The sequence below is a fragment of the Canis lupus genome, chromosome 19 (genome assembly GCF_048164855.1).
Source record: "Canis lupus baileyi chromosome 19, mCanLup2.hap1, whole genome shotgun sequence".
NCBI lineage: Eukaryota > Metazoa > Chordata > Mammalia > Carnivora > Canidae > Canis > Canis lupus.
In genome coordinates, this window is record NC_132856.1 from 33138664 (window position 1) to 33155136 (window position 16473).

At 35.7% G+C, this 16473-nt stretch overlaps 1 long non-coding RNA gene across 5 annotated transcripts in view; it reads right to left on the reverse strand.

The window, feature by feature from the left end:
* LOC140610079 (uncharacterized) overlaps positions 1–16473 on the reverse strand; it is a 171205-nt gene that overhangs the window by 10656 nt on the left and 144076 nt on the right. For 2 of the 5 annotated variants that reach the window (XR_012011860.1, XR_012011858.1), the window contains 2 exons: positions 5189–5334; positions 2482–2814 (listed from right to left, as the gene is read on the reverse strand). The exons of 2 other annotated variants lie outside the window; for them this stretch is intronic. This is a non-coding gene — a long non-coding RNA (uncharacterized lncRNA). The remainder of the gene's footprint in view (positions 1–2481; positions 2815–5188; positions 5335–16473) is intronic. One more of the 5 variants, XR_012011859.1, reaches the window with a different exon arrangement.

Below are 16473 nucleotides of genomic sequence, written 5' to 3' on the forward strand. Positions count from 1 at the left end.
TTCCGGTGCATGGAGCCTGCTTCTCCCTCTGCCTGTGTCTCTGCCTCTCTCTCTCTCTCTGTGTGTGACTATCATAAATAAATAAAAATAAATTTAAAAAAATAATAAATAAATAAATAAAGTTTAGATCTAAGATGGCAATAAAGGGCCCCAAAGGAACTAAGAAAAAGATGAAGAATAGAAGATGACATCTCTTATCAGATATTAGAACTTTCATATTCTACTGTGATCAAATTAATCATAATGGCACCAAAATATCCACTGGGTGGTCAGTATAACAAACAGAGAATCCACAAACAGATCTCTCTAAATTTGAGGATTATATATCAGAAATTTTATTTCAATTCAGCTAAAAAAGAATGAATGGTTTAAGCCATGTAGACCAAGTTGGTTATTCATCTGGGAGAAAATATAGGCGACCCTCTCTCTTGTACCTTAAACAAAAATAAATCTCAGATAAAGATTAAACCATAAAAAATAAAACATAATAAATCTAGACTACAGATTAAACCATAAAAATAAAACATAATAAATCTAGACTACATGTATAATCTAGAAAGTACAGAAAACCTTTATAATAAAGACAGAAAACCCCAGAGATAACAAAAAAAATATAGATGAACCTACACTACAGATAATTGTTAAACATTTGTATGGAAAAAGATACAAACAAAGTCCACAAAAACATATGTGGGTCTGAGGATATATTCCCAATAGAAATAAGAACTTGGAGGGTTAATATCTATAATACAGAAGTATTTTTTAAAAATTAACAGGAAATACATACATACATCTGTAAATTTCATCACAACCTCATTATTTGGATGTGTTTTTTTGTTTTGTTTTGTTTTTGCTCTGTTTTTTTGCTGATTAACCAACTAATAAAATGCCATAAGAAAATTAAATTAACAGGAAAAATAAATATTCTAATAGAAAAATAGTCAAGGAATATGAAGGAACAAACCTAAATGACCACAAACATGTAAAAAAGATATTCAACCTCATTAAAAGTAAGGAAAAAACCAATAATCAATAAAATATTTTCTACCTAGTGGAAAGGCAAAAATTAAAGAGTAATAATGTCCATTGGTTGTAAGGATGAAAGAAAATGGATCTTCTATGTTGCTAATGAAAATATGAATTGGTATGGTCCTTTTGGAAACAGTGTGGCAGCATTTATTAAAACTAAAATACCTATAGCCTTTGAGCTAATAATCCTGTACCTCAGAATCTCCCCTAATAAATTCTTAAAGTATAAAAGCACTAATATCCAAAATAAAAAAGTATTTACAAGAATATTTATAACAGCACTATTTGAAATAGCAAAATACTACAGAGTAAGTGGTGCCCTTCAATAACAGGAAGTTAAACTCTGGTCAAGTCACACTAATGACTATTATGTCTCTATCAAAAAGAATGAATTAGAGCGAAGCCAATACACTTAGAATATTCATGTGTATTGTTAAATAACCTTTTGACATTACACAAAGTATTATATAATAACATAATCCCATTTTTATGGGATTATGACCTAGAAACCATGTTTGTTCATAACTCTATGGCCACAGAAAATAATACAAGAGGGTATGTACCAGGTTGTTAACATAGGTTCCCTGGATAGAAGTTTGGTGATGTGGGACAAGAGGATGGGAGAAAGGTAAGAAGGAGGAGGAAGCCAAGCAAAAAAGAAAATACTACATTTTTAAAGCAAAGCATAAAATACTACATTCTTAAAGTACAAAGCATGTAATCCCATTTGTGTATTTGCAATGTGTATGTGTGTGTATGGTATATGTGTGTGTGTGTGTGTGGTGTATATATATGTGTGTGGTGTATATGTGTGTGCCATAAAGAGAGAAAAAGAATGTGTGAGAGAGAAATAATTTACTAGTTTCCAGTGGAAAACAGTTTTTTAAACCATCTTAAAATTATTTGGTTCTTTTCTGCTTGGATGAATCTTTCAAAATGTTTAGAAGATAAAAATAGATGCAAATTATTTAAGTATTTTACAACCTTCCAGAAGCTTATATCCACACTCCTGAAAAGAGAAAACACTTGTTTCCAGAAATTTCCTTATGACTGAAATGGTGTGAACTTTATAAAGACTGATAAATATCACAGAACAATGTACATAGAACAGAAATAACTTAAGTTCAATCTCTTTACTTTTAGGCTACCCTTATTAGATTCTTATATCAGAGAGAGAATTGTGAAAACAGGTATTTCATTTAAAAAAGAAATAAGCTCAAGTTGGCTGTTTCATCAGTAACTAAATGCAAAAACAAGGATTTAAAGTAGGCAAAAAAAATGAATTTTTCAATATTCAAAGAATCATGAAATCAGAAAGTCCGATTTCATTTCATTTGATTTCATTCAAAGGCTATCAAGGATTTCCATAAAAGAGGAGTAACTATTCATTCTCATTCACTACATTGGTTTCCTGTGGCTGCTGAAACAAATCACCAAAACTGAGTGGCTTACCACAACAGAAATCTATTCTGTCAGAGTTCTAGCAGCCAGATGTCCAAAATCAGTATCACTGGGTTGAAATCAAGATGTTGGCAGACATGTAGTCCCCCTTAGGCTCTAGAGAGAACCCATTATTTTCCTCTTCCAGCTTCTGGTGGTTGTCAGCATTCCTTGGCTTGTGACCACTTCACGCCAATCTTCACTTCCATGGTCGTGTTGTCTTCGCCTCTTCTGTCTGTGATTTTCTGCTACCTCTCTCTTATAAGGACACTTGTAACTGCATTTGGAGTCCGCCTGAATAATCCAGGAAAACGTCTCCATCTCAGGATCTTTACTTAGTCACATCTGCAAAGAACATTTTCCCAAATAAAGTAATATTACAGGTTCCAAAGATTAGGACTTTGGATACTTATGAGGGCTATTGTTCAGCCTACTACAAATACTGCAGTAGATAAATTAGTACAATCTTTATGAGGGATGATTTGTTTACCTGCATTTAAATGCTTAAAAATGTATGTACCTTTGATGAAAAACATCATTACTAGAAATGTATTCTAATAAAACAGTTCATTCAATTAATAATTATAATGTATATAATCATGTGAACATGGATGTTTGCCTAAAATAATTTTTATAATAATGAAAAATTGGAAATAGCCCAAGCACCTAACAAAAAGAGATTAGGTACATAAATTATACACCCATAAAATAAAAAACAAAGCAACCATAAAATAAGAAGTATAAATGTGTATTTATACACATGGAAAGACATATATGGTATGTTAAATAAGGATATCAGGTTACCAAACAGTGTGATCCCATTGAATATATGTTTATGTCCTTCTGTGTTTATATGTATTTATATATATATATATATTTATGTATGTATGTATATATGTATATATATATTCTGAAGCACAAAGAATGGAAGTATGTACCTCAAAATATCAACAGTGATTATCTACAAGTGGAAAGATTAAAATTTATTTTTCTAAAGTGAATATGTGTTGCCATAATAATGCTTTTAAAGTCAAGTAAAAAGACTTGTGCTTCTGGGAATGAAAGACTAAGAGACTGCTCAAGAACTTCCCTACACACAAACACTCACAAAGTAACACCGGGATATACTATAAAGAGCACCAATCTTCAGGGCATGGAGAATGAGGAGAATAGAATACAAAAATACTATATGCCTTTATCCTAGAGCTAAGTGTAGCTGACACCAGCAGGTAAGTGAGCAGGGTAAAGGGTGCGATTGGGAAAATTGCCAAATCTCTGTCTTGAGAACCAGAAAGACAAAGTTGGGGAAAACTTGAATGCTGAAGGTAGTGGGGAAATCCTGGAAGGGAAAAAGCCAGAGAAAGAACTGTCAAATTCCTGACCTATATTTCTAACTGACCCCTGAACCATACATTCATGGAACAAGCTCAAAGCAGCTCAGCTAGTGACAAAACATCTGAACTGAGGTCTAAGCTACCACTGCAAGAAACAAGATTTGCAAGACTAGTCAACATAACTGTCTACTAAAACAAAAGAGGCAATAGTCATGTGAGTTAAATAATATAATACAGAGCCCCCCACAACTTAACAAATAATATTTAGGACACAATTCAAAATTAGCAAACATGTGAAGAACCAAGAAAATGGAACACTTTTTCAAGAGAAAAAAAAAATCAACCAAATCTTTCTCTAAGCTGAATCAGATTTTGGAGCTAATCAATGAGGATTTTTAAATGTTTATTACAATTAGTCTAAATGAAGTGAAATAAACTGTGCTCACAAACAATGATGATGTTTCTATCTTCAGTGGTTGGTATGTGAGGTCAGCCGGGACAGTTCTTATACACAATTTGCCCTGTACCATGAGCCTCAAACTCATGTAACTACTCAACTCAACATCTATTGGTTCACACATGAATTCATGCCTCAAATGTCTTTGAACTTCAAAAGCTTTTCTTTATTCTAGTAAACTTCTAACTCATTAACAGATTTCAAATATCATTTCTAAAATACTCATCAAACGTCAATTGTTTGCAAGGTTTGGTGCTAAGGCTAGAAATCTAGAAAGATGACTAAAATAACCATCTCATAGCCTTTGTGAAATGAAGTAGGAAATAAATGAACAAGTAGGTGCCTCTTTGCTTGCTATCTAGTAAGGATAAGCTAAGTATTATACACATATTATAAAAATTATATACTATAGATGAGGCACCATAATGCTCATTACTCAGGATTTTCAACTCGAAGGTGAAGAAGGGTATGCTTTTTTTTTTTTTTAACACAAACCACATCCCACTGGAAAGTCTGATATGCCTACTCCTCCCCCACCTCCTACTAAGTGATGGGGAGAAACACTGCCATAGTGGTTTACTGCCTTTGATGAAAGAGTTTCATATCCCTCATATTTGTTAGGGCTAAAAAAGATCAAAACTCCAGCTATATATAATTATTTTCTAGTTAAACACACATATATTAGTGGTATATTGGAGTTTTGTAAAAATACAGGAAATACTATGATGTGCTAATTGTGCATTCCATCATTTTGAATTTTTACTCCTCTGGTTCATATTCTATGATTACATCTCCAATGGAGTCTGAACACCAATGCCTGACCCATGGACACATATAAAAGTCTTAAGAAAGTCTTATGAAAAATACTCATGGATTAATTATTCCTAGAGTTATCCATAAGAATGTTATCCCAAAATGCCTCCCTCACCTCACCCAAGTCCCAGATGAGAAGAGCCTAGTTAGTAGATCCACGTAGGCAGAAATCAAACTTGTACCATCCATCTGGTAGCAACCATCCCAATAATAAGGGTTACTGCTCTTGTCCAGCTGTAGACTCAACTTCTTGCATTTGCCCTAAAATATTAAACCAAAGAGAGCTGAAACAGAAGCTAGAGCGTTAAAGAGACTCTGATTGATCATTAATAGGTTTAAATATTTGCAGTTAATTGAGTTGTGCTTACATGACATAAGGTCATCAGTTGATTGGGTTAATTTAGTCCAAGAGCTGGCCAATCCAAAAAGAGAAAAAGAAACAACAAAAGAAGAGTGATACTAGCTGTATTTTTTAAATTGTAGACAGATAGGTGTCAGTGCTTTGGCTGTGTTTATAGAATACTGAATTGGAATGGAGGCTCCTATGAAAATGGAAACTTCAGGTATTAAATCAATATGCACATGTACATAGCAAAGCATCCCATAGAAATTAGACATGTTTTACTTTAAGCTGATTTTTAAATGTTGGATCCATAAATGCATATGACCATTTACATTTTAAAACTTTTGCTTTTAAATGTTAAAATCTGGTATTTGCAACAAGATGTTGGTAGAAAGCTTCCTATTAACTTGCTTTGACTATTTTAGTTTGTACAGGACAAGATTATTTTTCTTCCTTTTTTCTAATTATAAATGTAGCATATTCTCACACAGATAACTTGAACATTACATAAGTATCAAAAGGCAAAAAGAAATCTCCCTACCCAAAGGCAACTGCATTGTTCATTTAGATATATTTTCTTCCAATCTTTTTCTTTACATTTTAAACACAAGTATGATTATGGTGGACCATATATTATCCCCGTGGCTTGATACTACCATTTCCTTTGTGCTTACTTATTTAAAAGGCAATCACTTCATATTTGCAGATGTTATTAGCTAAAAGTCATGATAGTGTATACTTGAAAAAAAATTTCTTGGAAGAACTATGAGATAATGTCATTAACAAAGAACTAGAAATATACTGCCAGCAGTCTATCATGCCAATTCCATGCTTGAGAAATCTGAGATCAGGCATGCATTTCTCTCTACATGCAACTATGACCAAAATAGCTATCTCCAAAGAAGTTTCAGAAAAAAATATTCATGTGTGTCCTGCTATTTTCTTGCATGGTCTACCTAAAATGATTCATTAGCAATAAGCTTTCAGAATAAAGGATTTTTTGTTGTTATGTTACTTGTGTGGGTTTTTTTTTTTTAAGAGCTAGTTAGGAGGGACAGAGCAAATACATGTTTTCTTATGAAAATCGAATATCCCAACAGTACCAATTTGGGATGCCTAAATGACATCTAGAAGATGACTATGTCTTTCTCATCAGTGCCGGAGTATAATTAACCTCCATAACAATAACCTCAGCCCAGGAAAGCAGGAAAGAAAGTTGAGAATGAGCTAGCTGAACCCCAGATGTCAAGGTTGGGAACATTCCAGAGAGTTACATCTGGAAGCATCTACAGCCAAACCTGTCCCATCTGTAACAAAGGTAATAAATTCCTCCTTCAGAGGAGAGAAAACCAGAACCAGTAAAACAATGTTGCTGAGTCAGGTTTTTGGTACGCTGGTACCATTCTCTGAGAGCCTTCAAGAAAGGACTGAAGAACCTAGGAAGTCAAGAATTGAAACTAGAATGCTAACAAAATTCAAAAGAAAACACAAATTACAAAGATATATGAGTTAAGTTAGTTGAAAAGAACATTGTTTTCTTTTTCTTCGCCCCCCTCCCACCACCACCCCAAGCCATAAATAAGATACAACAGTGCACCCTTCTGGTCAAAATGCAAAACTAACATTCAGATAAAAGTCTAGCCATCTCTTCTAATTCTTTGGGGATAATCTCAGAGTTTCTGGTTTCCTCCTCTAATGAGGAGTTCATAGCAATGACCTCACTTGCTGACGTTTTATTAAATTACAAAAGAAAGAGATTTTCCAACGTGGAACTTATTTCCATATGGAAGTTTTGTCCCTCTGAATTAAGTGAACATGGTGGCAAGGAAAACTGAAGATCTTTGATGCTGTATTTACTTAATATCTGCGTGGGCATCTGATACCCCATTCTTTTGGCTTTCTGGGAGCTTTGCCTAAATGTGACAAATACTTCCTAAATATTTGTTGAATAAATTAATCAAGCAAATTTCTGAAGCTTTCAGTAAAATCTGAAAACCAATTATATTTCAGCCCATATGCAATAGCTCTGAAAGTTTCAATAAAGGGAAGCCCAAAGTATTGTGCAAAGGAAAAGCAAGTATGAAAATGCCTTGCCTTTCTTGTTACAAGTTTGAACACATGCATTAACATCAATATAGAGTTTACAAGCAATTAAAGCTGATCTATATAGAACCACTTGCTATCCTTATTAGTAAGTGAAGGCTACCATAAGTCACTCTGAAGAACTCTGCACACTAGCTCTGACAGAGCAATGAGTATAAAAGGTAGTTCATAAACAGCTTTGCATAAGAAAGGCTGATTCCAGACCACCTGTGGAGGGCACCATGCAAAATGCATGAGCATCTTATAAAAAAAAAAAGTTTCAGAAACTCTTAGTCCCGTTTTTGAAACTAATTATAAGTATGTTATCATCTACTTTCTTCTTTTTTTAAAGATTTTTATTTATTTATTCATGAGAGACAGAAAGAGAGGCAGAGATACAGGCAGAAGAAAAAACATGCTCCCTATGGGGAGCCCGATATGGAATTCCCCAGATGGAGGATCACTCTCCGAGCCAAAGGCAGATGCCCAACCACTGAGCCACCCAGGCATCCTGTCACCTATTTTCAAAAAATTGACAACAATCAGGACAGTTTCCTAAAAAGTAATCAATTATGCAAAATTCCATTTCTCCCTAACCCAATTAAAATGGAACAACATAGTAAGTCTTCCTTCCCTTTAGAAGGCTCATATTAAAATTTGGAATGTTTAAATCATTTCTTCACATATTATCCTTTTTTCTGTTTTATATTTGAAAGTATCAGGGGCACCTGGGTGGCTTAGTTAGCTAAGCATCTGCCTTCAGTACTTCAGGGTACTGGAATCGAGCTCTGCATCAGGCTCCCCACTTGGCAGAGACCCTGCTTCTCCCTCGACCCCTGTTGTTCCCTGCTTGTGCGTTCTCTTTCTCTTTCTCTATCAAATAAATAAACAAACTCTTTTTAAAAAAATAATTTACAAATGAAAGTATCAAAAGACTTAAAACAACAGTATAAAAAGTCAGCAATATCTCTAAAACATCATTATCACAATCTAGCCATGTTTCACATCTTGTGAGAGCATCCATAATTATCTTCCTACTCTTGGTCACCTTGCAGGAATCTATCTCTTTGAGAACTGTTTTCTGCTGTGAACACAATCTCTTCAAATTAATGAGGCTAAGAATTAATGTTTCAGTAAATGGGAACGCTTTCTTTGGCACTGGGTTGACATTATGCCATACTTTTAAATGCCACCAGCTGTATTCCAATATACAGTGCATTACATGGTCTGCTCAAGTCAATGATTCATCTGACAGACAACACCTTAAAAGCAAACAGCATGACTCAGTGTTAGCAAAAACAAATTTTATACATTGATGAAAGTTTGGGGACATTCATATAGGGCCCTGCTATATACACTACTTCCCAGGCATGCCAGTTAAGAACCAGCTATATTGACCAGGTGCAGACAGAAAGAATTATTAGACATTCTAGAGATAAAAAGTCTCAAAGAATTATGAATGCTGATTTCCAAAAATAAGTGTTAGTCTGAAACTCTTTGTAAAAATTACCTCAGCCACAGAAAATCAATGAAAACAGGAAAGAAGTCCTCTCCTTAAAATCTAAACACACACACACACACACACAAATCTTCAAGCTTTCCTAAGACACACTTGGGATTCAATTTTTAGCAATAAATCATCTTGCCTATAAAGATTTCTTGCAGCAAGTTCAAGCCAAACAGATATCAGACACTATAATACTAGCATAAAAATACAATGGTAAGAAGCAAAGTTCACTGACAAAAGATTCAGACTCGATAGGGATATCAGCAGGATGCAATCAGAGAAGAGGGAAGAACAGAGGCTTCCAGAAGAAATGAAAGACTGCTCTTCTGGCTTGTCAGGGCCATGGGAAAAAATGCATTTAAAATTGAAAAAAAGTAGCAAAAAAGAGTAACCAGGGGTTAATGTTTCTTGAAATAGAGATGAAACTGAGAATCATGAAAAGCAAAGAAGGTTTCCAAAGCAGATACCTGCATCCCCCAAATCTTGAGAAGGCAGGCAGTGAAAGTACTCGCATATTATAAAACAGCTTGCCTATCGCAGAAACACCTGGATCCATGGGCAATAAACCTGAAATTGTGTCCATATCAAATGCAAGATGAAAGAGAACATCAAGAAGTAGCAGACCAGCTTTGTGGAGTTATAATGTTGTGATCAGGAAATAATATGAAGTGGGGCAATTGCAGAGAATCCATGGGGAGTAACCATAGGTGGGTAGTTGGGGCAGATTTATCTGGAGGTCAGTCTCAGTAAATATTTTGTAAAATTAGAAATCTGCCAGAAATTAAATAGATGATACAATAAGCTAAGACTTTCAAACCACCCATTATATAATGCTGTATGGAAGGTTAGTGATGGATGTGCAACTACAAAAGCGATGGCAAAATCCATAATATGCAAAAGTTTGTTGACAAATAGAGGTCAATCTGTAAGCCCACCTTGTGCCTAATTATGGTGGTGGGTGTTGACAGTATGTGGAGGAAAATAAGACACCGTCTCTGTCGTCCAGCAGTATAGGAATGAAGGGCTCTAGAATGCTTTAATCCTTAGGAAAATCCTGTGAGATAAATACTACGATCTCCATTTTACAGAAAAGGAAACTGAGGTTTGGAGAGGTTAAGTATCTCACTAAAGATGCACAGCTAGAAATGTGCTAATTCAGAACTCTAAGCATATGATCTTTCCACTAAATCACACTTTCTAATACATTAGAGAATAATAGGTGGCATTTTTAAGAAATATCAACCAACATAAAATAGCATATTTTTAGTGTCAAACACTAAGAACATTTGGTAACATACAGCACAGTTAAAATGTATGACTATGGTGAACTGCTGATTGTGTTTCCTGAATACCAATGCTGGAGCTAATCAGAAAGAAGAGGGCTCAAAGAGGGCAGATGTAGTCAAGAAAAGCAGTGGACAAAGGGGTAACTTTCTTGGAAGGATATCATGTGCAGGAACGTTACCATGGTCGATTCAAGGCATAGGAAAGAGAATGTCCTAACCAAAGTGGACCTAGGAGGGGCCACTATGGAGAAATGCAGCATGGGCAGGTCACACAGAACCTGGGGAACTGGGCTAGAAAGTTGAGATTCAAAGCAGTGCGAAGGAGAGAACACTACAGATTTCTGAGCAGAAGACTAAAATTCCCACTGCTTCATTATAGTCTAAATTTCTCCTTATGTTAGTTTTCTAATGCTGCTGTAACCAATTACCACAAGTTTAGTGGATTACAGCAACACAACTACTATCCTACAATTCTGTCCAACATGGATCTCACTGGGCTAAAACCAAGTAGTCAGCAGGGCTGCATTAACTTTGTGGAGATTCCAGGAAAGAATCCCTTTCTTTGCCTTTTCCAGCTTTTAGATGCTGCCTACATACTTTGGCACCTGGCCCCCTTCCTTCGTCTTCAAAGTCAACAACATTGCATTTCTTGGACCACACGTCTACAGTCACAGCTCCTTCTACCCACATCCATAAGAGTTATCTGCTTTTATGGATTCATGGGATTAGAAAAGGGCCATGTGGATAAACCAATATACTCTCTTATGGTTAAGTTCCTTAACATTAGTCACATCTGCAAAGACCCTTTTGCCAGGTAAGATCATATATTTACAAGTTCCAGGTATTAGGATACAGACATTTTGGGGACCATTATTTTGCTAACCAGGGTCCTGACTATCACCTGCCCACTCACATATCTCTAGCCCCTGTGGTTGTCATGCATCCTCCTCTCAGTTCCCTAGTTCCTCTCTACTTCCTCTCCAAACCTTAATGGCAAAAACTATTTACTGAATGCCAAAATGCTTAGTATGGTATTCCTGTCAAATGACTGGGAACATTATTAACCAGTCAAATAAAGGAATAAAAGACTGTGTAAGAAAGACTTGAAAAGGGATCCCTGGGTGGCGCAGCGGTTTGGCGCCTGCCTTTGGCCCAGGGCACGATCCTGGAGACCCGGGACCGAATCCCACATCGGGCTCCCGGTGCATGGAGCCTGCTTCTCCCTCTGCCTGTGTCTCTGCCTCTCTCTCTCTCTCTCTCTCTCTTTCTCTGTGACTGTCATAAATAAATAAAAATTAAAAAAAAAAAAGAAAGACTTGAAAAAGGTGAGGGCAAGGCAGAGGCAATAGGCCAATGCTCATGAGAGGTAACCATGGTCTGGAATTGAGGTCAGTGTGGCAGAGAAGCACACTGTATCTGCAGAGCCAGACTCCATCACTAGGAGATGTGATAGAGGGGAATTTATAGCCCTTTTTTGAGCTCGGTTACTGGTCTAATAAAGTGGTGATACAAATAGTACTTTCCTCACTGGATTATTGTGGGAATTGATGAAATAAATGTAATTAAATATACTGCAACCACTTATCACATAGTAGGTACTCAATAAATGTTACTTCCCTCTCCTTTCCCAATATATGGAAAAATAAAGCAACTGAATTATAGTGAGTGATTCATGAGAACCAACAGAGAGATGCAGAAGTATTAAATGTTAGGCTTAGTTCAGGATAATTGCTCTTTCCACATGGGTAGAAAATGCCATTTTGCTTCTCTTTATGATGTGTGACCATATTTCTATACAGAACTAATGAAAAGATGTCATTAGCAATGAATATTTAATTGAAAAATTACAATCTAGAGAAATAGAATTTAAACATAAGTGATAAGTACAAAATGAAAGTTCTTAAATATGTGTGTATGTATAATATCACTAAAGATCAAATGCTGTATTCATAACGATTGAGCATTAGAAAATTTTTGAATTATTTATTTATTCATTCATTCAAAAGTATTCCTTGAATGCCTTTTTTTTAAAAGATTTTATTTATTCATTCATGAGAGACACAGAGAGAGAGAAAAAGAAACAGAGACACAGGCAGAGGGAGAAGCAGGCTCCACGCAGGGAGCCCAAAGTGAGACTAAATCCTGGGACTCGATCTTGGGCCAAAGGCAGGTGCTAAACCACTGAACCACCCAGGGATCCCCCTTGAATGCCTTTTATATGTCAATATGTAGCATATGTTAAACACTTGAGATACATTTTACCCTCTTCGAACTTACATTCTAGAGGGGGAGACAAATATATATTTGTGTATATATATATATATATAATTAATATGCATATATAGTAAGTAAAATAAGTGAATAATTTTCCTCCTCAAGGTTTTTTTCATGGGTGCCTAATAAGTACAAAATTTTTTCATGGGCCTTTAATAAATATGCAGATCTAAGTTACATTTTAACTCCATAAATTTTTCATATTAACACAAGAAGAATGGTACCTGGGTGGCTCAGTGGTTGAGCATCAATCTTCAGCTCAGGGCAGGAACCCGGGGTCCTGGGATTGAGTCCTACATCGGGCTCCCCACAGGGATCCTGCTTCCTCCCTCTGCCTATGCCTCTGCCTCTCTCTCTGTGTCTCTCACAAATAAATAAATTAAATATTAAAAAAAAACAACAAGAAGAAGCTTTAAGAAATATTATACCTAGATAAGATCTATAAATAAGGCAGGGAGACTCAATAATCAGTTACTCTCAAGTATATACATATACAAAGAAGTATGCTGCTTATTTTTATGTCCCACATCATTCTAAAAATGTTTATAGATAGCTAAAATAAATCCATATATGCAACAATACAAAACAAAAGAGAGAAGAAAAGGGGGAAAAAAGAAAGAAATGAAGAGGGAAGGAGAGACAAGGGAGGGAGGAAGTGGTGGGGAGTAGGAATGCAGTGGGTGAAAGAGGTCGGAGAAAGGAAGGGAGGAAAAGTAAATAAATACAACAGCAGGAAAATGAGATGAATCCTATAACACATTTCTTTTCTGGAAAGGTACTAGAAATTAGAAACTGAGCTACTTAGCAGTCAAAGCAAAGAAGGAATATGATTACCAACAATAATCACAGACTTCTAAAAATAAATTTGTGCCTGAAGAAAAGCATACCTACACTTGCTCAGAGATCCAAGAGGAATCTTTCCCACAAATTCTCCTCATACTTGTTACCACATTTTCAACAACAGTTTAGGCACAACTATTTTAATACTGGTGTCTTCAACACACTGGAAGGCTGCCGGTGCGTGGTAGAGGAAGACGTGGAGCTCCAGCAGCCCTCCAAGATTGACACCCCAGATCTGTTCCATATAACATACAGGGAGCTGGTCAATGACACAAGTAGGCTGCACCATGAATGCTTTCCATCTGCTCATGTGTGAGGAGAAAGACTGGAAGCCTTTGATGTTAATAAATGGATGAAGCAAAGATCCTTAGGCATTCTTTTTTTTTTTTTTTTTTAAGATTTATTTATTTGAGAGAGAGAGAGAGAGAACACAAGTGAGGCAGAGGGAGAGAGAGACAGCAGACTCCCCACTGAGGACAGACCCTGACATGGGGCTCGATCCCACGACCCCAAGAACATGACCTGAGCTGAAACCAAGGGTTGGACACTTAACTGACAGAGGTGCCCCCCCTTTAAGCATCCTTAAGTGTGAATATAGTTAAGTAGCTAAGCTTGGTAAGACTAGAACAAAGAAAAATTTGGAGTATGTCCTCTGCCAAGAGTCTGGAAGATTAATCTTCTAGTCAACTGGATGCCCTGGGGGTAAATTGGCATCTTCTTATTCAAGGCAAGAAACCTTCCAGAGCACTTGCCTGGCAGAAGACCACCTTTCCGGTGCACCAAGGCCAGATGAGTCACGTAGCACCCAGTTGTGGACATAGCTATAACCTAAATGTCTTTCTTGAACAAAATATTAAAATGCTCAATGAATCATACATTTGAAGAGAACAGTTGCAAGATAATTTAATTCTGCTACCACAGTTTTATTGATTTTATATATTCCTTTACTTTTAAAATACACTGGAAGCAATTAACCCTAGTGGATTTTGACATTTGCTGTTCCTCAGAGTACTATCAACTTTAATTAGATTCCAGAAATGAAGTAACAATATCTTATCAACAGGAAGACATTTTGAGGATATAAAAGTCAACATCAGACACCACCAACTTTAAGAAACATTAAAAGCCAAACTTGTAAAACAGATAAATTAGAGGGATATAATTTACATTTCCAGAAGTATTCCTGACTTTACAAAAGCGTTCACTGCAGGGATCCTTTAAATAGCAGACTTCTCTTGTACATTTGAAATATTAACTGATTTACAAAGAATTCCATTTTCAGGGCATATTTATGGTGTTAATCTAGCCACATGGCAATTAATAAAGCTTAACTCTTCTACATACACATTGAGCAAGGCGAGGCAAATCACTTCACTTCTCTGATGTGTGGTTTCCATCTCTCTACCTGTCCACACTATCACTCAGAATTGATGAAAGGGGTAAATATCTTATTCTTGAAAGTGTTCTGTAGACTTTAAACTTCTTTCCAAATATTCATCTTTATACAAGAAGGAAGGAAGGGCTCTAGCATTTGGATAGTGCCTCATGTACACCAGGTGCACTCATATACATTATTTGATTTTTTCTTTGTCACACTGTTACTTGAGTCATAGCTTTACCACATGAGGATTCTGTGACTCAGATCTTGCTCACACAGCTACTCAGTGATAATTCTAGAATATTAAGCCTGTTCTGTCTGACTCTAAACTCCTCTGTTCGCTCATTCCACTACGTGACACAAGTTCAAGTTCTTGCTCCATTATCTACTAATAGCATGACTTGAGCAAGTTAATGAACCCCTCTGAAATGCAGCTATCTTGTCTCAAAATTAACATGAAAATATGCCTTACCTCAGAGGTTTATTGTGAGGACTGAATGAGCTGATACACATAAAAGCCTTGGTATTGTGCCTGACAGAGTAAGTACCCAATATATAGAGATTATTTGAGGTTTTTGAGCCTCCCCCTTCCCCACAAAAAAATTTTTTAAAAGTTTTTGAACCCAAACAAAAGTTAGTACACACAATAGCACAAGCAGGATTTAAATATCTATAAATGGAAAAGAATGGTTTTTCTAAGCAGAATATGCAATATCAGAATATTATTTCCAATATTACTATAATATTTCTATTATGCATACTTAGTAAAAGCACTAGATTTAGTATGAATAGTCAGGAATCCTGGATTCTTAGCTGAGTCACTAACTAGGAATTTTGCTTGAAGCAAAATCTCTGTATGTTTCAGCTATCTTGACTATCAAAGAGAGATCAAAATATGAAAAAATAACAAAAGTGATAACAACATATAAATCTAAATGGTACCAATTTTTCCATTCCCCAAAATGGCAGACCATTTTTATTTGAAATAAACCTTCTTTCTCTCAGTCACTATAAAAGCTGGAGAAAATTAAAACAAACATTTATTTGAAGAGAGAGAATTATCAAGACAGTGAGGATTTGAAGGACCCAGATCTTAAAAAGAAAGATCACCCAGAAAAGTGCACTGGCATTTGGCACCACTCTTCTTTCTGAAGACTTTGTGAATTCTCAAGAAGCATCTGAAAGATAAGAAAAACTGAACAGAAAATCATATCTGAAAGGCTGTAGAGCTGGACAGAGTTTACTGCAGTCCCACAAAATTTGTGGTTCTGAGTTCACCCAGCAAGAGGGGCCTGAGTAAATACTTCAGGCTTCATTTGGTATTTGTGAAGTGCTATCACTTAGGAGTATAAACTCTAAATAGAACAGCTCTCACAGAACTGAAACCCAACTTTTTATCTGCTCCATCTGTGAATGGATTAAACTAAAATGCCTAGTGTATCCACAAGCCAAAAACAATGTAAATCCTCCCTGAAGTAAGATATGATTCAGAGATTTGAATTACCTCTATAATCTTTATAAACAATGACCCATGTTCAACTAGAAGTAACAAAGCATGACATAAATTAACTAAAAATAAAAATGGTGAAAGACAATAGAAAGAGACCCACAGAAGATAGGAATATTAGAATTATCATATAGAGACTTTAAAGCAACTAAGTGTTATGCTTTTAAAAATGCATGACAAAAT